This window comes from Dendropsophus ebraccatus, chromosome 9 (assembly GCF_027789765.1).
Source record: "Dendropsophus ebraccatus isolate aDenEbr1 chromosome 9, aDenEbr1.pat, whole genome shotgun sequence".
NCBI classification, from domain to species: Eukaryota; Metazoa; Chordata; class Amphibia; order Anura; family Hylidae; genus Dendropsophus; species Dendropsophus ebraccatus.
This window is the reverse complement of record NC_091462.1, coordinates 49,641,120-49,657,054: the sequence shown is the minus strand read 5'-3', so window position 1 is coordinate 49,657,054 and position 15,935 is coordinate 49,641,120. Positions and strand designations below refer to the sequence as shown.

Below are 15,935 nucleotides of genomic sequence, written 5' to 3'. Positions count from 1 at the left end.
CTGGGGAGGCATACAGTATTTATGGGACCCAGTACAGTTTTTTTGCCATGGGGCCCCATAAATCCTCGCTACACCCCTGCCAGCAACCTATGCACTGGATGGAAACGGCTATTACACATAATCCACAATAATTTCTGTAGGACTGCTAAGAGTAGCAGAGTGACCCATGGAAAATACTTATAATGGTATGACAATCTATATATACATATCTTCCATGATGACACTTTCCCTTTAAGGATAACATCTAATCCTCCTGGATTTATATTTAATAAAGAGAAAGCATTTAATGCTGTGCAAGGTCTTTTGTTTTATGCTGTAATATTGGCCAGCTGTTGTGTCATTGCAAAGGACAGTGCGTCAACCACAAGGATATGTCAATTACTTTGTAATTTTGCAAGCATAACATCTGCCAAGAAAAAAATACACCGTGTGCCTCCACAAAGGATAAATTCCAATGCTTCCGTCATTCTGTAACATTAGAAGCGGTGACTGTTTCAGCATCTTGCTTTCTGGTTGCTGGTGGTGATGATGCGTGAAAATCAGACTGCAGTAAGAACAGCTCTAGGCACTCTACTCAACGTGACATCCAGTCATTGAGAGGCTTCCTAAGGTAGGTCCTGCCCACTTCTCCCTGGTACAGAGACATGCAGAGCGAGGACATATTGTTATACCCAGTCACTATATAACCTGCTAATAATTACTGAAACTAATGAAGCCATGACATAATCCACCATTGTTTGTTCACGTAAGGAAAACAGCTTTTGTTATTTAAGGAGTCTGGCTGTGTCTTCACTGTAGAAAAATATTATTGCTCTTAGTGACTAGGTTAATGGTTTTACAATTATGCAAGATTCATTATGTTGTTTTTCCCAAGACTCCTGCTTCGGTATTCTATGATGAAACATGACAAGCGGAGGCACACAATCATGAATCCTTCCACGGCTGATATATTTAAAGGGTCTGTGAGCTTTTTAATTATTTCCACTCCTCCCATCGTGCCGCCATTCTGCCAGTGTCTTCTTTTTAAGACAATGAATATTTAATTGTAATGAGCAACATAACCAGAATCATACCACCAGAATGACCTAGAAATTACACTTTGTGGTTTTATCCTGCACATCAGATCATACATTTGTAGGAAATGTTTGACCATCTGGTCAAGCATAGAGACATCGCTCTAGATTTACTGCAGGACTGGGATCGAGAACTAGTATACTAGTTAGTAGAGGTTATTGAATCTATAGAAATGGCCCTTTTACATGGGCCTATTATTGGCAGGCAGGAATTGCTGATAAGCCTAAAAAAAGGGTTATCCACCAGCTGAAGAACAAGAGATCTGTCACAAAACTGCCAGACTGAGGTAGGGAACAGGACAAGACAGTGAGCCCTGGCCACTAGAAACCACCTTCTGTCCCTACCTACTTGCCTCTAAACAGCCGCGGACAACCACGGTGACGGTCCCTGTCCTACACCAGGTGATAAACAAAACAAAGACAGACAAAACAAACACAATAAAGAAGGTCTGGGATGGCAATGGTGGTCAGTGGGGTACAAAACAGGAGTGCTGGGGACAGGCAAAGAGGTCAGGGCAGGCAGCAGACAGAGCAGGTAGGAAGATCAAGCAATGGGTCAGGCAACATTAGTAATAGAACTAGGAGAGTTGAAGCGCTTAAGGCCCTTTTACACTGAACGATTATCGCCCGTATTTGGCCAATATCGGCCATTATGGTCGATAATCGTCCCTTGTAATAGAAGGCAATGATCAGCCGACAAGAACAATGTCGGCTGATCATTGCTGTCGTTTGTCTTTCAACATGTTGAGCACAAATTTACATTTCTAACAAGATTACATCTTTTGTGTGGGCATTAAAATCATCACTGGTCAACTGCACATTTTCACATGGAACCAGTAGTGTGCAAACGCTATAGATTGCGGTGTTTAAAGGGTTAAACGCTTCTCATTACCCTCAGCTCCCCGGGCACTGATGTGTGTGGGACCGCTCTCACTGCAGTGGTCCCGCACACATCTACAGCCCCTTCAGTCAGGAACATATATCTACGTATTGCTGATGTGAAGGGGTTAAATGACAGCCATCCAATTAAGACAGCCATCATTTTGATGGTGTATGAACATAGCCTTTGTCATGCAACCTGCTTAACAAAAAAATTGTGTTTTTAAAGGTCTAGATAGTAGAGATGAGGGAACCGGGTTCAAGTCGATCCGAACCCGAACTTTCGGTATTTGATTAGCTGGGGCTGCTGAACTTGGATAAAGCTCTAAGGTTGTCTAGAAAACATGGATACAGCCAATGACTATATCCATGTTTTCCACATAGCCTTAGGTCTTTATTCAAGTTCAGCAGCCACCGCTAATCAAATGCCGAAAGTTCGGGTTCGGATCGACTCGAGCATGCTTGAGGTTCGCTCATCTCTACTAGATAGCTGTATGAAGAATGAATTATAAGTATAAGGAGTTATAGGAAGTAACTTCCAAGATTGTGCCAAGATACAATGGAGTACAAGGTGTATGCGCAACCAATGCTCATTGTATGACTGCTGTAGATCCCTGTTGTTGTGATCAAGCGTTGGGGTCCACAGTGATCAGACATCTTGTGTATGGGTGATAAATATTCATTGTGGGCAACCCCTTCAAACTTTACTATACTACTCATACATACTGCTCAGGTACAATAAAGTAAGATCTAAGTACTTTGTCTTGGGCTATAAGCTAAGAGGGAAGATACAAAGCGAAGACAGTTACTTATTTTGGATTCTGTCTAAAAGAGAAAGCAAAGTAATATTTTCCCTGGGGGTATAAGTAATAAATGTAGAACACTATTTAAAGATAAGTATCACACACATATACTATGCTCTATTTTATTGGTCCTCATAAATCATGTATAATATTTATAACGCTATAATACATATGATTCCGTTTTTCAATATTACATTATATTTATCTCAAAGTGATACTGTAGCAAAGTTCAGCTGTTAGCTTTTACCTCAGCAGGCTGTTGTTTCTATACTCTCTTCATGTACACAAAATATTTGCTTTTGCAGCTACTGCTTGACATTGAGTGCTGCTCAGCAAACATAAGCACTTGTCCTGCTCAGCTATTCTCAGTTTTATTCCATGTAATGTACAGAGTGTTGCAGATGGTGATCCAATTTTGGCAAGCTGGAAAGGAAAGAGGAAAACTTTTTAGGCCATGTCACCCATGTTACTAATATGATGGCAATCTTGAATGTACCAGCTTCTGCCTCCATTCCTTTGAAATCTTAACTTATTCCTAATGGGCCATGGCCTCCTGATCAGCAATATTTCCTGCTATAATGACCATCTTCTAATCAAATCAAAGACTATGGTTTAAGTCAGATGACTGATGGATACAGGGCTCTAGAATCTTTCAGACCTTCTTCTGAAATCAAGCTTTGGTTGACTCTGAGGTAAGGTTGGGGGTCAGTAGTGACAGTGGAGGGAAAACAATCAGGACAATCAGTGAAGAGATATACAGGCTGACCAGTCTAGGGTGGGGGCAGGAGGATACAGGCTGACCAGTCTAGGGTGGGGGCAGGAGGATACAGGCTGACCAGTCTAGGGTGGGGGCAGGAGGATACAGGCTGACCAGTCTAGGGTGGGGGCAGGAGGATACAGGCTGACCAGTCTAGGGTGGGGGCAGGAGGATACAGGCTGACCAGTCTAGGGTGGGGGCAGGAGGATACAGGCTGACCAGTCTAGGGTGGGGGCAGGAGGATACAGGCTGACCAGTCTAGGGTGGGGGCAAGGGTAAACCAGGGGATCAGTCTAGACTGGGGGCAGGAGGATACAGTGTGACCAGTCTAGGGTGAGATCAGGAGGATGTAAGACAGCAGGGTCATAGGAGTAGTTTGGGTGTGTGAGAGGTACAGTATAAGGGTATTGGTGTAATTTGGGGGTCTGAATTAATTTTAGGGTCCAGTGTCTGTATTTAGGAGCGGAGACAATGGCGCCTCCGTTAAGGTATTTAGGGACCAAATTCAATTCATTCATGGAAGTAATTTAGAAAATGAAAAGTGAGCTCAGTGCTGCCTGATAATCATGTTTTATAAGACTTTACAGGTACATGGTAGATATTACACTATCTATCCCATACTATGAACACCATGCTAGTTCTCACGCTAATGCTACTATAGTTACAGTAGGGTGGAGGGCCTAAGCTTGGTGAACAGCCCGGAGCCTATGGTAAAGTTAATCTGCCCCTGGTCACTGTCCTGTTAGAAGCTCCAATGACCTCCCAGAATACATGATTTTTTTTTCTTTGGATAACCTGATACTTCAGTCCGAAGAGAAGTAAAGCAGTCCCAGATCATTGAAAAAAAAAATCCACCACCATACTAGGAAGGTGTTCTTTTCAGCACATGCTTCATTCTTCCTCCTCCAGACACACTGATGAACCATCGACCTAACACAGTAACCACCAATAAGTTCCCAAGATTTCTGTTGTGTATTCATATGGTTTTGAGCATATTGTAGATTACTTTTCTTAGGCTTTAGGGTCAGTAGAGATGTAGATCTTGTAATTTAGACCTTTAAGGTTTTATAACAACTGTGCTATGTCTTTCTGCAGTCTTTTCCAGTCATTTTAGTTTTTGACCAACTGCTTTGTCAGGAATATAATGGCATCTGGTGATAGCTTCCTCTTTATGCCACATCTAGGTATTGTAGCCATTGTTCCTTTGAATTTGCAAACTATGCTTCCAACTTCATCTCTGGGAACATTCAGTGCCTTTACAATCTTTTAGTAGCCTCTGTTTTGCTTCTGCAAGGAAGTGATCTCTTTCTTATCTTTTTGGTACACTCTCTTGACCCAACCATATTTTTGACATGTGATCACATCACAGTCATCAAAGCCGTAGCCAGACCAGATATTTTGTATATTTTTCTTTTTCAAGCTTAGCTAATGCAATTAGTAAAGCCCTTGATGATACCTGATTTGCATATTATTGGAGATTTTATTCAGGGTGTTAAATAATTCTGAGACTGCAGTGATTAAAAGTGTCATTTTGCAGTAAATTTGAAGAAGTTTGCAACGGTATATGCCAAAACTTTATACTATGCTTCTTGGGCATTGACATGATATAGTTTTAGTTAAGTTACTGCCATGTTGTATCTTTCACAGCATGATGGGTCATGGTGGTATATACATTTAGCCAACCCTCAAGAGTACATATTTTTTTTTCACTTTAAGTTATACCTGTTATTTCTTGGCATTTTGTTCAATCTTTTCTACAGGTCGGTGAATCTTTTTTGTGAGAACTATGTGAGCTATTCAGAGGAGCGTCTTGTTCTATATCATTATAAAGTTTTGCTGGAATTTTTATCAAGCATTTCACTCATTGAAGGAAATCCTGCATCCGGAATCTGAGACTTCCTTTTGTTGTTTGTTGGATAAGTCATCTTTAAAATGTCTGCAATTTTATGTAATAGTCCATGTGCCGTCAACCAGATATCAGCGTCTGCAGAACAGGACTCATTTTTTTATTATTGCTATCTCTTATGCTTTAATATTCTTTATTTATATATATATTTATATATATATATATATATATACACAATTAAAGGTTGCTTAACGGCACTGTGTTGGCTCAAGGCTCAGGTGGGTGCACTCAGGTAGCCAGACACAGGCTTTCAAATCCTCAAATAGTTGAAGGAGGCTGCACCCCAGTGTTCAGTAAACTGTGGTTATTCACCCATCAATGTGCAACGTTTCGATCTCTCATTGAGATCTGTTTCAAGCAGCTTCAAAAAGATCTCAATGAGAGATCGAAACAGTGCACATTGATGGGTGAATAAAACCACTGAATACTGGAGTGCCGCCTCGTTCAACTATATATATAGTTGCCCACTTTATAGTAAAATAGTATAGTGTACAGTATTAGTAAGTGTACTTACTGTACATACTGTCAGCAGCTCCCTATGTGTCCCATAGAGCTAAAATCAGACTCTTCTCATCCAGGCTGTGCTTTCCTGCTCTGTGGTGATTCTGTCTATAAGATTACTGACATGGAGGAGCATGTGACCATGCCCGCCCCCCAGTGTCCACCACTGAGCCTGTATTTGCGGGGCATGGTCACATGCTTCTCTTTGTGGGCCATCTTGTGGACAAACTCATCACAGAACAGGGCAGCACAGCCTGGAGGAGGGGAGTTTGATTTTAGCTCTATGAGGTACACGGGGACGGTCTGTCAGTAAGTAATGTGACTACACTTACTTATACTACACACTAGACAATTTTACTATAAAGTGGCCAACCCCTTTAAGTTAAGTAATACTTTGGGAATTGTGTCTTGCTTTCTTATTATCCTTGTGCAGGGACCCGGCGCTGCTGCTAGTTCGGCCCCTGGGGGCGCCTCACCTCTCCTCCGCTCCTGTCTCCGTCTGTGCCAGCCGGCGCGCGCGTCCCCGCCTCCTAGGGCGCGTGCGCGCCGGCTGTCTCAGATTTAAAGGGCCAGTCCGCCCTTAATTGGTTAGTTGCACCAATCACTCCCTATAAATCCCAGCATGCCCTGTCCCTTGTGTTGGAGCCTCTACATGCTTCCCATAGCGTTTGGCCCAGCCCCCTGTTGTTCCTGATTCCTATCCGCTACCTGGTCCCTAGTCCTTGTTCCTGGTTCCTGCTCCCCTGTCACTTCATTGCGCCTGTGTTCAGCCTGTCACCTGCGGTTACGCCTACAGACCTCTGCCAGCACCATCTCCTGCCTACTGCTCCTGCCACGCCTCGCCTGCCGTCACTAGCAACCAAGCCAGGGGTAGCGACCTGGGGGTCGCCTGCCGCAGCAAGTCCATCCCGCCTTGCGGCGGGCTCTGGTGAGAACCAGCGGCCCCTTAGACTCCGCTCCCTGGTGAGGTTAGTGCCATCGCTGGTGACGGTCCAGTGGATCCACTACTCCAGGCGTTACACATTGTTATGGATGCAGCCATCTTGCCTGAGCTCTTCTTATCCGCATATAGAGATATGCTTTACAGCAAGCCCCACAGACATACACACGGGGGCTTTGAGGTTCAGCTGTTGTAAATACAGTAAAACCTTAGATTACTAACATAACTCTTTATGGGAATGTGCTTGTAATCCAAATCACTCATATATCAAAGCAAATGTTCCCATAAGAAATAACTGAAATGCATATGATTTGTTCCACAACCCCAAAATAAGGCAGATAAGGTGTTCTGTATCAATAAAGACCACAGTATCAGTAAAGAAGGGGTCAATCAGTTAACTCTTTCCCATCACACAACCCCCCAGGTGTCTACAAATCTGCTGGTGCTAGTGCCGGCTGCCTGCAGCAGCTATCGGTGAAGCAGTTGTTTGAGGGGTCAGACAGAAGCAGACAGGCACCGGAGGAGTTGATCAGGTACCAGTGGATTAACATGAGAGGGCTTTCTACCCAGTACATTATTAGGATGAGGACATGGGGGTTATGTATTAAGGAATCTTGTTCGTTTACCAAGTTACAACATTTAGTCTTGCCAAAACGCTCTCAGATAAAGTTACTTGTAATCCAAGATTTTACTGAAGAGATTATATTCTTGTCACCTTTCACTGCCTGTGATGATAAAGAGGAGTGATCTGTATAGAACAGTAAAGGTGCCTATACACCTTCAATAACATTCGACCAGCAGTTATCTCCCTCATCCTCCACATAAACGTGAATGTTCAGTACGGCCAAACATTTATGTGTTTCCAATAGGAAGGACTGGGGTAAGCCACACCCAGACTGCTCTGGTGCCAGCTTACCACTGTGAGAACAAAGGGGTCAGGCAATTAAAATACATCATGTCTGATCCCTGTCACAGCCACATCATCTGGCAAGCCCCCCACCAGCAGTGGGTTTACCCGACTTTGGTATAAAGTATATGGAGCTTTAGTCTCATCTTAATATCACACCTTATGTCCATTTAAATAAATGTAAGATTTCAAGGTTGTTTTAAATTTTTGCTCAAAACACATAGTATAATATAGATATAATAAAAATGGAAAATATGTTTAACAAAAAAAAACTATAGCTTGTTTTCCGATGACAAATTCTTTTTAGGGCAGGAGATACAGCACTTACTGTAGTTGCTACAAGCTCTCCATGAGTTAACAAGGTATAGCTACATTATGGGCACTGGCTTTTTTCAACCCAGCCTTTCACATATTAGTGCACATGCACAACTTCTCTTAGTCATGCTCCTTTTTCGAGACAGTTAAAGTATGTATGAAAATATGTCTACAATGCATAATAAATGGTTATACTGTTATACTGTTTATTGATGCAGTCTAAGCTCTGCGCACTGTTCTTGGTTCTGCATGGAGCTGTTGCTTCTCAGTTGGCTCTGAGTAAGTAAATGACACTTATTCTGGAATTAAAGAAAAACTATTCCCTTGGATTATACTTCCCAAACATTGGCCGCCAGACAAGTCCCATTTATTTTTCTGTATTATTCTTACAGATTGCAACAGCTCTCTGACCAAAGTCTTGACTGTGAGCAAACCGCTTCTGAATGTTCCCAGACATTCCATACAAGTGCAGAACAAAAGAGAGAGAGGCACCCTCCATTCCGTCATGAGGGCGCAGACATAATACACAACCCTTATGAACAGGAGAGTCCTGCTCTAGAAACACTATAGCCTGCGTCTGACATTCAGGCTTTCATGCTGGCTGAATGTGATAGGAGACAGAGTTAAGCAAATGAAGAAAAACACAGATAACAGTCTAAGGAAGCATAACTATTTCCTATTTATAACATTTGTTGTCCCTTTGGTTAAACATATGGACATAGTTTATCCCGAAATGGAAACATAGATTTTAGGTATATCTAGAGAAGATGCTGTTATTATCTTCCCTTCACGCAAGGCAAAGTCAAGAATTCATCAAGCATGAAATGATCTAATCCAAAAGCTACAACGGGAAATCCATTACAGTAATGGCTAAAGGAAAGAGAAATCATCATTATATATAAGCTAAATTACCATGATATATTGTAAACAACATATATACTGTATACTATATAATGTATTTTATGGTAGTGTGACATTATACTATGCACCATCTAAGCAAAGTCACATGAGGGTTAGGCCTATGAAGAGAGTCAGTGCTTCCAGAGCAGAATATCCAAAGACAACACACAGTTTTTCCCCGAAAATAAAACACCCTCTAAAATAAGACACCCCAACTACTCTACACTCTAGATGAAAATAAGGCACCCCTACTCTAAACTAGGGCACCCCTCAGAAGTAAAGCGCCCCCCCCTAAAGTAAGGCTATAGTTAACTAGGCTGGTCCAGTAAACTCTATAGGTCCATCAGGTATATGGTATAATGGTAACCTACCCTTAAAGAGGTATTCCCAATTTTCATGTAAAAAAAAAAAAAAAAAAGAAGGCATAAACAGTCCCTATTTTACCTTTTCCTATCCCTTAATCTTCTCTCTTCTACCTGCGTCTGGGAAGAGCGCTCTTTACAGGACCTGCTTGTTTAACCAAACATAGGCCCCAGCGGTTTGCCATCTTAGTCAATTACTGGCTAATCTGGCAAGTCCTTCCCCAAGTACAGCAAGAAGAGATAAGATAGGGGGACCGGAAGAAGAATGAGAGCTGCAGGGCACCATCAGGGAACTGGGGCCAGGTAAGTATGCTTTTTTTAGCATCATATTTTTATCAAACACCGGAATACTTCTATAATTAATTATTTAAATTGTCACTAATCTTTAATGAAATGTATGCTCATTTAGGCTATGTTCACACTAAAGATGAGACCGGCCGTTCCGTTAATCCGGCAGGTCACTGACCGGCCGGTCTCTGCCTGGATCATCCCGGACAGTACTTAAGTACCAGCCGGTTGATCTTCCTGGCCGCAGTGTACTGATGTGGGCGCATCAGCGCACGCATCAGAACCTCCTACAGCACACAATGAAGCAAGCGGACGGAGCTGCTTGCTTCATTGTGTGAACTGACAGTGTTTCCTATGGCCGCAATTCATTGAATTGCCGCCGCAGAAAACTGACATGTCAGTTATTTGCGGCGCCGCACAGGATCCCGGGCGGAGCGTATACGATGTGTAAATGCTCCAGCCGGGATCCCGTAGAAGCAGAGGCAGTACTTTTACGTAGTGTGAACATAGCCTTAATCGTATATACGTGAGCAGTATCCAAAATGCAATATACAAAAAAAAAATGCTGTTTTCATACTGAGAAATATGTCTTTTTAAGTTTTGGCAACTAGCAGCCTCCCTTCCACTGAATTTGCTTTTCACTGCTGGTTGTTAGGTTTTATCCATCTCTAGCAACAGACACATCAAGACGGAACACAGGAAATACCTATCATCAGTGTACAGAGATCCAGCATCTGTTGTCAGTTACCCTTATATTACTTATATGAGTTTGCCAGGAGAATAATGAAAAATGTTCCCTTTTGGGCCTGAAAAGGAACAGGCAAGATTAACCCCTTCAAGACCGAGCCCACTGATGCACAGATGTCCGGGTCAAATTAATGCAGTGTTCCACCTACAGGGCTGGTTAGGGTGTCATTTTTTGCCCCATGATTTCTAGTTTCCATTAACCCTCTCCTGTTAATTTACTGCACAGGATGACACAGGCGTAGCTCCTACGCCTGTGTCATCAGCGGCGGGTCCCGGCTGCAACTCTCAGCAACGGAGCCGCACTCCGGTGCTGAGAGTTAACCCTATAGATACTGCGGTCAGCACAACCGAAGTATCTATAGGGCTCCGGAGAGACAATTCTCCCTCTACAGAGGGAGAATTGTCTCTCTGGTGTGTATCGGGGCTCTGCGAACTGATCGCAGAGCCCCAAAGGTAGCCATAGAAACCGGTTTCTAGCTACGGAGGCCGGCGGGGGTCAGGAGGCAAGGCAGATTTTTTAAATTACTTTTAAAAACTTTTTTTTACACTCTTATTTTACAGTATAACATGCAATCATTAGATTGCATATACTGATCTATGCTATGCCATAACATAGATCAGTGTAATTGGCAATCTATGCATAGAGCCTGCCTGAGAGCAGACGCTATGCACAGATAGCTAATCCGACAGGACAGGGGTAAGTGGCTTATCCCTGCCCGTCGGTAAAAGCGATCGGGGTCCAGATCATTCAGTCAGAGGAGCTTGTCCTGTCACTGACTGACGCAATTGCTATAGATTGTGGCGTTTAAGAGGTTGACGAGAGGCAGCTGCGGGATTGCATTATGCCGGGCTCCCGGGACACTGATGTGTGTGGGGCCGCTCTCACTGCAGCGGTCCCGCACACATAAAACCCCTCACAGTAAGGAACGTATATGTACATTCCTACTGCACAGGATATGTGCAATAGGAATGTATATACAGTGGTACCTCGGTTCTCGAACTTAATTGGTTCCGGAAGGCAGTTTAAGAACCAAGCAGTTTGAAAACCGAGCAGTGTCTTCCCATAGGAAATAATGTAAATGTGATTAATTGGTTCCAGCAGCCACCAATAATTACCTACAATACTCATTTATTACGATGATAAGTGGTCAGTATAATCACTACAGTACAGTACAGAACGGCACTATACTGTACAGGACATTAAACATAAGAAATGTTCATCAGAACCAGCAATTATAGTACAGTAGTCACCAACTCCTCACCCATCCTTTACTGTATAGCGTCCTCCCCATCCAAGCACTGTAATGTATGGGAGATGGTGGTGCACTGCCTGTACTACTACTGCACTGTATATGCACTCCAGCAGTCTTATACAGTACAAGATGGGAGATGGTGGTGCACTGCCTGTACTACTACTGCACTGTATATGCACTCCAGCAGTCTTATACAGTACAAGATGGGAGATGGTGGTGCACTGCCTGTACTACTACTGCACTGTATATGCACTCCAGCAAACACTACTTCTGGGAAAATTTTCATTTGAATACCAAGAGTTCCAAAGCGTTCGAAAACCGAGGTATTACTGTATATCGATTGCTAACGTGAAGGGGATAAGGGAAAAAAATCATTGACATTGCTGCCAAACAATCTCCTAATCTCTACTGCATACAACGCTCTGCTGGGCATCCAGTCCTTGTGGACTCACTTCTTAAAAGGGTTAATAAATGCTACAAAAACATGAACTGAGAAGCAAAACCGACACCCAAGCTGGAGACAAGCGTGGTGTTGTCTCTGGAAAAAAGTGGCCATGTAGCGTTGGATCACCCCTTTAAGGGTAGTATCTTTACGTTTGCTGCTGTTGAGGTTGTCAGAGAAGTTATTATTTTTTCGTGGCAAACCCCATGAAACACAGGAATGACATACAGTATTTTTAAAGTGAAAGTGAAATTGTTCCTGGAAAAGAATCCCCATAGACACTCCTTCCCTAAGCAGGTTTTGCGAGTGTCTCTTAAAATAAGAAGTAAGGTGTGAGGTAAGTTTGTAGTATGATTTGTAATTATGGAGCATCGTGAACACTTATTTACAATAGACACCAGCATCCAGCACAACCACTGCCTCCCACCATGTTCCAATTCAATGTGATCAACAGCACATCCTGGTATACAGCAACCTGTTGTCTCTATAAAATTGTTCCTTATTATAACAGTTGTGCCTTTTCCTCATAGAAAGTAGTGGTATTTTAGCGCATGTAATATGAGGCAGTAAAGTACTGTGTAGCAAAGAACCTCTGTAAATCTAATGTGGTATAGAAAGCTGTAAGCCCATTGTTCAGTTTTTTAGAACATAAGACATAAAAGAATTCTCAACAAATACTTTCCGGTGTTATGATGTAAGTGTAAAGAACAGGTACCTTAAATAGATGTAGAGATCATTTTTAAAGCAAATGTACCATCAGGTAAATCGCTTTAAGATTTGTACATCAATAGACTGGCACCAGCGCAGGGATCCCGGTGTCGTAGTCCTTTTTTTGAACCGCAGCCCAGTTCCCACGCACAGTGCCGATGTATTTTCTCACACGCAGCGCCGATGTACGGAACAGCCCGGCCTGAAGCACTGGAGGCAGGTCTGCTTGCCCCCAGGGTGATGAAACCTCCACCCCTTTGTGATGCGGCTCCATTGATTCTAACAAAGCCGCATCACAGAGGGGAGGGCAGAACTTCACCTCCAGTGCTTCAGAACGGGTTTTTAGTGTGTGTACTCTGGGGGCAGTATGTGTGGTAAGTCCTGGCAAGATCAGATATTGGTAAGACTAACCTGCAAAGAATATGCACAACACTATTAATGGCATGTAGCATGGAAATCCTGTCTGCTATCTGTATTGTGGTCCAGATACCATCCGTCACAAAGTGCCAATAGTAGTAATCTCCAACTCGACAATAAAACCACTTGATATGCCTTGGCACAGGAGTAACAAAGATAGATACTCTGGACAGATATATTTCTGGACATTTATTCACACACAGAAAACCAAATGACGCGTTTTGGCGCTGTACTAACGCCTTCCTCAGGAGCCTGCCGGTTTTATGTGTGTGAATAAGCGTCAAGGAATATATCTTCAGTATCCAGATGATTCTAAATGCTATTAGCAGCACAGGCAAGATGGCAGCCCCCCATAATTATTTACATAATATTGAATAAAACATCATGCATGCATGACCGTTGCTGCTCCATTCTTTCTTAATGAGAGCTGCCAAAAATAACCAAGTACAGATAATATAGATAGATTGATAGATAGATAGATAGATAGATAGATGGACTGTTACCCAAATGTTAGCCTTATTTTAAGGAAATTATAAAAATAACTAATTTACTGTGTAAAAGGCACCTGAGGCCACTTCATAAGCCACAAGCTCTTCCATCTCTATAATATTTAATCTGTGAAATTAATTTAATCCTTACTTTAATTAATATATGCCATGAAGGACAGAGGAAAATAAACAGAACAACTCAGCACATGGTGTAAACAATCTTCATCCTTTTCCTTAATCCTGTTCCCAAGCAGCTTTTTTCTTTCATTTAACTACTGGAAACCATTATCATTGAAAATTAATTTCCCACAGTGAAGCAAGATTCTTCTAGATAGTCACTAGTTGGATTTAATGGACCTAGTTACATTGTAATTTCCTGGTTTCCTTGACAAAAAAAACAGTTTTTAGATTAATGCAAAACTAACATATTTGGAAATCATAGTGACTTTTCTTTCAACAATATAACCAGACTATAACACTGACTTATGCACCCGCATTGGTAGACCATCTGTATCATGGGATAAGATGTATTGTCTTGTAGGAAGATGCATATAGGGGGAGATTTATCCAACTGGTATAAAGTAGAATTGTCTTAGTTGCCCCTAACAACCAATCAGATTCTATTTCTCAAAGAATCTGAGAGTAATGAAAAGTGAAATCTGATTGGTTGCTAGGGGCAAATAAGACAATTTTACTTTACACCAGTTTGATAAATCTCTCCAGGGTGTAAAGTAAAACTGGCTCAGTTGCCCCTAGCAACCAATCAGATTCCACCTTTCATTTTTTAAGAATCTGTGAGCAATGAAAAGTGGAATCTGATTTACACTACTTTACACCATTCTACTTTACACCAGTTCGATAAATCTCCCCATAGAGTTTTACCTACAGAATGATGAAATGGTACTAGTGTGCACCATGAGAACACTTCCCACACATGGATTGAAAAAAGACACGTCCACCAAGTTCAACCTTTCTCAGATCAGTTATATGTCATTCAATGTTTATTTATAACTTTTAAAACTACTTATCATTAGATATTCATCTGTCCCTTTTATGAATGTTATAGTATCTGCCATTGCCACTTTTCATGGTAAAGCATTCCATAGTTTCACTAACTCAGGGCTGGTAGGGCAAGCAGACACCACCAGGGACCACAAATGGTTAGTGGCAGCTGTGGTGAGGGGGAGAACCTAAAAGCACCCTGGGGAGCGCAGTGAGGTAAAGTATATACTTTATTATTTACTATAAACAGGAAAGGCTGGATGGACATCGGTAAAGATGCCTTTGAAGCCCTTGCTTCACAATCATCGAGCCGTCTAATAGACTTAGTAAGTGAGCGCCGATTTAACAGATCAGCACTCAATTATATTAAATGCCGTACCGTGTAATATGCAAAAGAAGAGCCTGTGGAGCCTCATTTAAGACTCTCGAAACACAGGACTAGCCAGATATCCCTCCGAATAGGACCTAGCCAAGGGATGGCTCCTGTAGGGAAAAAAAACACCATATTAAGTGGCCCTATAAGTCAATGTAATGACAAGGGGAAAACCAAGGCTAGGTACCCATCCACAGACAGCTGTTTCAGGGTGTTGCCCCTCATCAGTGTGGAGCAGGATTCTGGCTAGGTTGGAGCAATGCCTGGTAAAGCCATATGAGAAACAGATCGCTGATCTCAGGCAGACCAGCCAAACGATAACATTGCAGGCTGCCGGGTAAAGCGCTCAATGCAGTGAAATCCTAGGTGCATTGCTCCCTGGGAAACATGAATATGCAAAAGAAGAGCCTGTGGAGCCTAATTTAAGAGTCTCGAAACACAGGACTAGCCAGATATCCCTCCCGGAAGGACCCAGCCACGGGGCAGCTCCTGTTAGGAAACCACCAAATCCACCATATTAAGTGGCCCTATAAGTCAATGTAATGACAAGGGAAAAACCAAGGCTAGGTATCCATCCACAGACAGCTGTTTCGGGGTGTTGCCCCTCATCAGTGATGAGCAGGATTCTGGCTAGGTGGGAGCAATGCCTAGTAAAGCCAGTACCGTGTAATATGGCCCTAAGAATGACGCTTGTGCCATTGTATATTTCTCGTAACTATGAACTCTGTGCCAGTTCACTGCATTGACCATTCATATAATCCTCTAAAGCTGGTATACTCTAGATGTAGCATACATGGGAGGTGTAATATACACCATCACTACAGTGTTTCCGCAAAAATAAGACAGTGTCTTATATTAATTCTTGCAACCAAAG

At 42.4% G+C, this 15,935-nt stretch overlaps 1 protein-coding gene across 1 annotated transcript in view; it reads left to right on the top strand.

Annotated features, from left to right (window-relative positions):
* Positions 1 to 521: 521 nt before the first annotated feature.
* The window catches only part of ADARB1 (adenosine deaminase RNA specific B1), a 142,015-nt gene continuing 126,601 nt past the window's right edge, over positions 522 to 15,935 (top strand). Inside the window, exon 1 of the mRNA XM_069983258.1 lies at positions 522 to 610. The gene's annotated coding sequence lies outside the window, so the exon portion shown is untranslated. The remainder of the gene's footprint in view (positions 611 to 15,935) is intronic.